The sequence below is a fragment of the Bactrocera latifrons genome, unplaced genomic scaffold (assembly GCF_001853355.1).
Source record: "Bactrocera latifrons isolate USDA-ARS-PBARC rearing strain unplaced genomic scaffold, ASM185335v1 scaffold_310, whole genome shotgun sequence".
In the NCBI taxonomy this organism is placed as follows: Eukaryota; Metazoa; Arthropoda; class Insecta; order Diptera; family Tephritidae; genus Bactrocera; species Bactrocera latifrons.
The window spans coordinates 6,012-15,407 of NW_017536742.1; the positions used below are offsets into that span (position 1 = coordinate 6,012).

The 9,396-nt window shown below is 36.9% G+C and overlaps 1 protein-coding gene across 1 annotated transcript in view; it reads left to right on the plus strand.

Annotated features, from left to right (window-relative positions):
• The first annotated feature begins 4,144 nt into the window (after positions 1-4,144).
• LOC108970845 (protein rhomboid) overlaps positions 4,145-9,396 on the plus strand; it is a 15,145-nt gene continuing 9,893 nt past the window's right edge. Inside the window, exon 1 of the mRNA XM_018936502.1 lies at positions 4,145-4,884. The gene's annotated coding sequence lies outside the window, so the exon portion shown is untranslated. The remainder of the gene's footprint in view (positions 4,885-9,396) is intronic.

Below are 9,396 nucleotides of genomic sequence, written 5' to 3' on the forward strand. Positions count from 1 at the left end.
GATTATGTTTTCTCTTGTTATATATTTCTGAACTAGTCGGCTATTATACTTCAGACAAGGATTTAGTATGAGCTTTCTATAAATTATAAATTTGCTTCCGCAGCTTTTAATCTAAAGATTCAAAGTGTAGGCGTTTCTGGTCTTCAAACATGTTTGTTAACAACAAATGTCGGAAACGAAATCAAAACGATCTGTTTGCTTAAAGAAAAGCTAACACCGGTTCGAGACTTTAAAATTGCACGAATAAGAAAGATATGTCTGCAATCACAACAGATTATCGGCTCGATTTTATGTCACTTTGAAAGATTTTCGACTTTATGAAAGCACTTTGGAAGCATTTAAAAGCTTTTCGACTTTATGAAAGCTCGTACCCTCCATAGAACTCTTAATTTTGTACTCCGTTTGACACTTCTGCTTTCAAAACTTTACAGTTACTATCTGTTTCTTTACAATTTCTAAATTTTCGAGCATAGTCATTTAATGGAAACACTGTATTGTTGGAAGAGCTAAAAGTTTTTGAAAATACTGGAGAATTGTTTACATTCACTTGGAAGCGTGCCAAAACTGACAAGTACAGACAAACACTGCTTGTGCGTGTGGATGTACGTAAAAATATGCGGCGAGCTTAAATGGGTATCCTTTTGGCTGCAAGCCCTTGGTCAATTCTCTGCGCCAGCTCCAATCACAACAAAATTCTTCGACACAGCGACATAGTGTGGAATATGTGGCAATGGTAGTGTGTGTATGTGTGTAGCAATGAGCTATGGCCCACTATTTTGCTTTTAAATATATTTCGCATTTTTTTGTTGTTGCGATTTAGCTAAGCTAAAAGTATCTGTTACTACGAGTCATTTCTGCGTTTGAGCTTTTGATATCTTTCATTTATCCCAAGCTAAGTGCAAGGACAAAAGCTTTTGGTTATATAATATTTTGTAGGAATGTTTGATATGTTTACTTAACCGATATACGAATTTCTTGAAGGAAAATTTTTAAATTTTTATCTTTGAAATTATAAATGGTGACTAATAGTTACATTTGGAAAACTTTTGTACGTTTAAAAATTTTAGTTGACTTTACAATTAGTAAGCTCGACGAATGGCTCAAAAAATGCCTGGTAATCTTCGTTTTTGAGACAAAGCTTTGAAAACTGAACTTACCGAAAGCTTCAAAGATGTCTGAAATAATTCTAACTTCTAAAAGAGATTGTAATCTCTACAAGCGACATTTTAGTTATTCGTTCTAATACTTAGTACAGAAAAAGTGGCAATAGGTTAAAAACAAAGTATGAACGAGCTGATCGAACTGATATTCGACACTTTATTTAGATATTTACTAGTCGAAAAAGTCTTTTCGTATTTCTAATCACACTCCAACTTTTTTTTTTTTAATATTTATAATGAACTTTAATAAACCAAATAAATATGTACCATTTCGGTCGACCACTTTATGCCTTTTTTTGTTAGAGATATTATTTCATTAGTGTAAAACTTTTCTGGTTTCTCAAGATCGAAGCACTTTCTGTTGATCAGCTCTGGCAGTTATTTTTGACTGCTTGCTTCAATCTCATCATTTATTGACAGTAAAATGGGTAATCAATCATTCGACCAGGCTGGAGCAGCTCATAGTGGATGACTCCTTTCCAATCTCACAAAACACTTTCGAGGCGTAAATCCAGGCTTTTTAACCATTTGTTCAGCTTCGCCACGCTTGGACCATGATCTTTTTTACACATTATTGTTGTATTTGATTCACTTTTCGTCTCCAGTTACCATTCGCTTCGCAGACAATTCATGTGGTACCCAAACAGCGAACTTATTTTTTATTCATCATCATTTGATGATGAATGTTAAGTTTCTTAGCGATGTCATGGATGCTTATGTGATGGTCAATATTTTTCATAATTTCATCGACTTTTCCAACGATGGGTCGACCTGAGTGAGGTTCATCTTTCACATTGAAATTTCCGGAACGAAAGCGAGCGAAACATTTTTGTGCTACACGAACTAATACAGCAGCGTCTCCGTAAACTTGACAAATTTCATTGGTGGCTTGCGTGGCATTCTTCTCTTTTTTATACAAAAATTTCAAAATATAGCGATTTTCTTCATTAATTTACTAATTTTTGAACAGCTTTAACTGCTTTTCATCTTCCCCGAATTCAATTTTTTTGGTTTAATGAAGCTTAAAATCTCACCTGTTCAACACTATATGGTATGACACAATGTGATTGGTAACACTGGAGATATACGATTGCCATCTCTTGAAGAATAGGAGACTTTTTCGACTATCAATATTTCTAAATGGGACAACCTCACTTCTGTTTCCAAATTTTACAAAATTATATCAGAATATCAAGCTTTAAGTTTTCTCAATTTAAAAACCTTTTTTTTTTAATTTGTCTTAAAACATACAGCTCTAATACCAAAAACTCCAGCAGCGATTGAAGAAATCACTTGAAAGGTCACACTCTGAAGCTTGTATTGCCTGCTTTGACACAAGAGATGTTTAGGAACACTATATCTAAACAAAACATTAAAAAATTATGGGATGAACAGGTATCCCATCGACCTTATCCTTGAACGGTCTTTATACGGGTTTCCCCAGGAACTGATATTTGGGAAAAAACTTTTCAAGAAAATGCTTTACCTGCTGAGTACATTTCAGCTAACGATCAAGTGTAGGCGCTGGTTGTGGGTATATACACGTATGTACATACATACATATATACATATATACTTATATAGTTTATATATTTGTTTACATGTATCTGCGCCCTACAATTTTTTACACCAACAATATCCAACCTGCAAGCAAAGCAATCACTTTACTATTAAGTTTGGGACAGCGCCGATGAGATCGTAAACACTTTTACTCTCTGCGGTTGTGAATATAGGTATATACAGGTATTTAGATACTATGCGGCGAACTCTTATACGTCGGCATCTGTGAGATACTTTCAGTTGTCTGTTATACAAATTTACATGCAACAAAACGAAATGCAACATGTCTGATGGATTTTTAGCATTTCAGCAAACGCTTAGCAGGAAGCAAGCATTAATTTATACACACATACATATGTAGATATATAACWGAATTAATTATTTTTTATTTACCAAAAATGTTTGAGCGTAAAGTACGTATCTAAGATGAGGTGTGAGCAGCACCAACAATATTTTCTCCAGCATCCAGTCTCTACGGTTCGACATTGTTGCTTCACCAAGTCCGCATATCGGCAACCAAGGACCCGATGCGTCGATATAGATATGTGTGCGTGTATGTAACTGCGTGCGCTTCCTTCCGTTGTGTTCATTTGTATTCGTTTGTGTGTGTGTGTGTGTGTGTGTGTGGGCTTGTTCGATGGCAACTTAAGCAGAGACAGCTGGCGGCAACAGCTGCCGTTTGGAGTGTGCCTATTAAAGTATCTCAACAAATGCAAGCGGATATAGTACGAACACTTGAGCATGCACGCGGCCGCACACACGCACACACCACCACACGCAGGCACARKCGCASCGTCGCCACTGCAAAGGTATGAAGTTATGAAGCAAGGTGCAGCCGTAAAGAAAGCCAAAGCAAACGACAAAAGACGTGTTTGAGGCGCTCAGCTGTTTCGCCGTGCCTGGCGTAGCTGTGAGATACACGAACCACGCTTGCTCTGCGCAGCGTTGGAACATGTTGCATACGCCGCATAAACAAGCTCTCGCATCGAGCARTCCAACACTTTGGTTTCGGTATTTGAGGGCCGGCCGCATGAAATTCACAAACAGTTGCGTGCGGAACGCGAGTGAGTCTATAGTGGTTCTCTGAAAACGAATTGCTTGTGCGGTGGTGGAGTGTAGTAGCCAAAGCAATATCTGACAACCAAAAAGCAGATATTGGCGAACGAAATTTTAAGCACAAAAATAAATAMATTTTACAAAATTGAGCAACTTAATTGAAGAAAAAGCATAAACAAAACAGTTCGGCAGCAGCACTCAGTGGCCTCTAGTGGAAACAACAAACACAGCGTGGATGAAGTGAATTGCTCAGCGAGGAATATGAAAATAATTAAATAAATAAAAACAAATTTGGGAAATAATTCACTCAAGCACACAACAACAACATTTTTTCAATGATTTCCCTTTCACTACGCCTACGAAATTAATTGAAAAAAAAACAACAACAGCAACAACTATAAATAAAAATAAAATATCAAATCAGAATTGAAAATAACCGAAATAAAGGCAATGGCAAAGCAGCATGCATAAATTATAGCAAACGTTTATTGTGCATATGTATGTGTCAATGTGTGTGGGCAAATAAAAATTTCAACTAAAAGTGCAAATAAACTAACTGTACATTTAGCAAAGGCAGCGAAAGAAGAATTCATCATCGCTCAAGCAAATTAAAGCCAGCTAATTCACAACAACAACAACAACAAAAATTATAGTGGCCATTTAATAAGGCGCATGCGAATTTRTACGAGTTAGAAAAACGCCAACAACAATACAAATTTAATAAAATTAAGTGAACGGCTTTTTTGTTGTTGCATTTTACATTTGTGAGCAAAGTGGTGGTGCAAACGGCCCGTAAGCGCACTAAAGTGATTGCCTAGTGACAACAACTACAACAGCAAAAACAAAMACACCGTGGTCAAAAGGACTTGTGCAGTGTGTGACAACAAAAGTGCAACAACAATAACGCCATTGCAACTGAGCAACAAATATAGCAAGAGGTGTGCATTAACGGTAAAACAAAGGCAACGCGAAAGTGAAAAGGCAAAATAAACACAAGTTGTGAGCCGGCGGCGTTATATGAGCGTGTGAATGAAAAGTTGTTGCAAAAACAAAGAAAAAGCACACAATTTGGATTACGACTACAACAACAAGGCAGACATATGAATTGGTGAGTTGATTTACATTGCTTTACTGCTAGATTTAATAATTGCCTGTGATTTATGGAATGTGTGGGCGCTGTGGTACAAAAACAAAATCGGCTGTTTGGGCGAGAATTTCATAAGAAACGCAAATAGTTTAATTGAAATGAGTTTTCTTGTGGCAACACCAATACTTTAGCTAAATGGCGGTGTTCGCTGCTGTTAGGCAACTTTTTCCAGCTGCAAAGACAACAACAATTCGCGTTTTCGTAAATTTGGTAAATGCATGCAACATTGTATGAACCTCGTTGTACGTTGCTGAACATATTTGCATTTGAACGCGCCCAGCCACATGCACAGTTGTGTCTGCCTGTATGCCTTTGGCAGGCTTTCTCGCCAGTAGCATAGGGAAATGCAAGCTCGATTTTTTATTTCGATTTCTCCCGCGTTTTTTTGTTGTTCTGACAGCATTTGCTTGCAATCTTGCAATGTTGCCCCTAATGACAACTGAGGTCGCGCGTCTTGATGCGCAATCAAAAGTGTTGCACATTCAGCCTCGAAGCAACGCTTGCCACAATTMCACACACACACACACACAAACAAGCAGCCTACCCACCTGCTTAGCTGACACTCGATAAAGCATCGCAAGTGTAGGCAATAAAAAGTGCAACAACAGCAGCAACAGCGGTTTTTGCAGCCTACACGCAAATTCCTGGTTGCATGCTACACACGAAACAAACACGTGTGCTCGTGCAAAACTGTCACCAATRAACATAAGCAAGATTATTGGAGTGTTTACGAGCGGCGGCAATGTTGCAACATGTCGACCTGGGCGCATTGTTTTTACTGTTGGCGGCAATAGCGGCGACTGTAATGGCCATTATGCGTTTATTGACTCTTTCAAAAGCGGCCGTGCGATTATTGGCGCATAACACTCGATATCAGCYGCATGCGGCATGCATTGCTTGGCTTGCTTGTGTGCGTGTGTGTGAAGGGGGGCAAAAACAAATTGCTAATGCGCGGAAAATGCAAATAATCGCTTATAAGAAATATAGCAATCATAAACATAATGAAAATGTTAATTCTCACAGCGGCGCACACACGTTGCAAGTAAGCAAGCTAGCAGTGGCGTTGCTCATTTGTGGCAATTGTGCTGCTTTCACGCTGTTAGGTCGGTCAACCGTTCGTTTGGCCACGGCAACAGGCGCGCTGCAAGAACGGCCAATGGCGTTTGTGCCGCCGGCTGATGTACGTGCAACTGCTTAGCGGTAAGTAACCATCTATGCCACTTACCACACATCGCATATGGACTGGCGCATAATTAGCAGGAAGTTGTGCATTCGCAATCGCTACGTGCTGCTAATTTGAATTGGCCGCCAGAGCAACAATAACAACAACATTGCAGCCAGCACAAGTGCTGCAGTCGATTATTGCCACTGCTTGTTGCTGCATTAGCGGTTTGGCAACAGTTAGGCGAAGGTCGCGGGCATAAAAAGTCTACAAATTGTCATTAATTCTGAAAAGCATTTTAAAATATTCAACCCATTTTTTTTTTTTTGCAAAGTGTGAATTGTTTTGGAAAAAAAAACGAATTAAAAAATTTAAAAAAAAAATTCGAATATTTTTTCGACAACTTTTTATTTTTACGTAATTTTTTATTTTTATTCACAATTTTTTTTTACACATATTCGCGCATAAAATCATCTGCCTGCATCGCTTGTRCGCCCAGTGTGCATGTGCCACAAATAGCGCGCTTCCACACGCGCAGCGCTCAATCAATGCAATTTCGCCGCGTTCGAGTGCGCGTGAGTGCCGTCAAGTGTGGCAAGTGAAAAACGCTAAGCAGAGCGAGTGCAATTCAGTTTTAAGTGCCAACTCGCTTGCAACATTTAAGCAGCAAAAAAGMGCACAATAAATTTACCGTTTTTCATAATGCTTTGCGATTTTTTCGTGTTATTAGTTATTTGCCAAGCATTTTTGGCTCTAATAACTCTATTTCTACACCAACAAACACGCACACAGACATCTTTTCTACAAGCGTTGCTTTAATTTTATATAAATAATACGTATAATTGYAACAACAACAAGTGCTGTTTTTATAATAAATGTTTGGTATTAATTAACGAACGGCAACGAAGTRCAACGAACACGCAAAAGCCTCAACACACACATAATTATATACATGTATGCACAGTAGTTATGACTGTGTGTATGTATGTGTGCTCCTGCCACGCTAGCTGCATTTTTGGCGCATTTTTCTAGCTTAATTGCTCAGTTTTACGATTAAGTTATCGCTGTGTGTTTTTTCGCAATTTCTCGATTTCATATTTTATTATTATTTTTTTCTTTTATAGAAATAAACTGCACTGCAGCGCTTTTAATTGTTTTGAAATTAATTTGTTATTAATTTAGTATTTACTGCTTTTGATTTTGCCATACCAACATGGTGGCAAATGCAGTTGAATGCTTCAGTGATTTTGAATGAAGTAATTGGAAAAATAAAATTGAGAAAAATAATAACAAAATTTCCGAAATCGGAATATACTTCATACAAAATCACTGAATGAAAATAAATTCTTAATTATTAAAAAAAAGTTTGTTTATACCAACAAAAATAAGTGCAAATAATATAAATATGCTGATATAAAACAAAATCAAAAAAAAAATAAGTTTCTGTTTTAAATTTTTTTGCTTTTAGTTTTTTTAATACATCAGCAAAAATAAGTAAAATAGATAATATAAAAAACAAAAAAAAAACTAAAAAAGATTAATAATAAATAGAAAATCATATTATGACGTTTTTGTTTCTGTTTTCAATTTTAATTTTTTATTTTTCTTCTAATATTTTAAATTGATAATTTTTTATATCAACAAATCAAAGTACAACTAGTACAAGTACCTCAATTTTTCAGCGGCATGCATTTTTAGAAGCAGCAGCTTATTTAAACTCAAACATTTCAAAAATTTTCAATTATTATAAAATGAAGGGAAACACTATTGAAAATAATATATATAAATAATAAGCCTCTAAATGCCATTGAAAACGCTTTTGAGACGCTTTTTTGAAGTTTATCGCATGAATTTACACACCACTGCTTTTAAGTGACAGATGTATGATAGCTTCGGCAAATATCTACCATACGTACATACATACGTACATACATATACAGCTTTAGACACAAATATAAATACATACATATGTGTCATCTGTTTACAGCCGCGTAAATGACACAATCCGCATGTTATTTGGGCGAYTTTTCAAGCCGCTGCCACACAAACGCAAGCATAACAAGCACACGTAGATATATACATGTGTGGGTGCACCTACATTTGGCACTCAACATACATGCATACATATGCACAATTGATTATATATTTTAGCAGCAGAAAAACCAACCATAACAAATCGAAGCGCGTGCGCAAAAGACTCGCTGATGTTGCCACAACAACGCCTGCAACAACATATGCATGTATCTATACACACATACAAAAGAGCCACCCAAAAACAGTCGAAGCGTTACCAAGCAACAGCAAACAACATACCAAAAAACAAAAAAAAACATACCAAAAAAAACAACAACAAAACAAAATACAAATCGTTTTTTCGATGATTTTCCATTTTTGCTGATTTCATATTGCCAACGTTACTGTTGTTGTTGCTATTGCTGCCGCCCGTTTATTGTAAATGAAACGAATGCGATTAACATAATTCACTTGTACTTAGTGGCGGTTGGCGCACACAGCGCTAAGTGCTTTTATTTGTTGTTGTCACTGCTGTCGTTGTTGTTGCTATAGCTACTGCTGCCACTAAGCGCCTGTCGCCAGAAATCATTTGTTGGAGAATTACAATAATTGTCTTGGTCAAATTACACGACACACATTAAACACACACGCACACTCACACCAAATATGGCAGCAACACGCATAAATATCTATTATATAATACTTATGTACTTATACATGTGTGTGTGTGTGTGTGTGTTTGTGTTAGGCCGCAGACCTTGGCTGCTGATTTTCTGCAAAAAATGCGACAATAAAAAGACAATTGTACAAAAAACCACAGACTCAGCCAGTTTGAAGTTTGTTAGCGTAGACTTTTCTTAAGTGTCCAGCAGCAGCAGCAACAACAGCAACAACCACCGTGGTATTATGTGCTAATATATGGGGAAATAGTAAATCATCCGCAATTTTGTGGCTGATGATGACAATAATCATGTTTCAAATGGACGTCGACAGCGCTAAACGCACCTACACAAACAACAAAAACAATTTGGARGTAAAAACTACACACACTTACATATGTTGGTGTATAATATGCGCACATTAAATGCCAGGTTTAATGTTTGGCGGAGGGGCAGGTGAATTTAATGTGGCCGCCGTTGCTGCCTAAGAAAATGTTRGCATTTTTCAGAGAAAATTTTAAATATTTAAGACTAAAAAGCATTTTTTAATTTTCAAATTTGGCTTTGATTTAAAAAAACCGATTTAAACAATGTGCTTTACTCATGCTAAATTCATGCAATACGAGATTTTCATTAAAA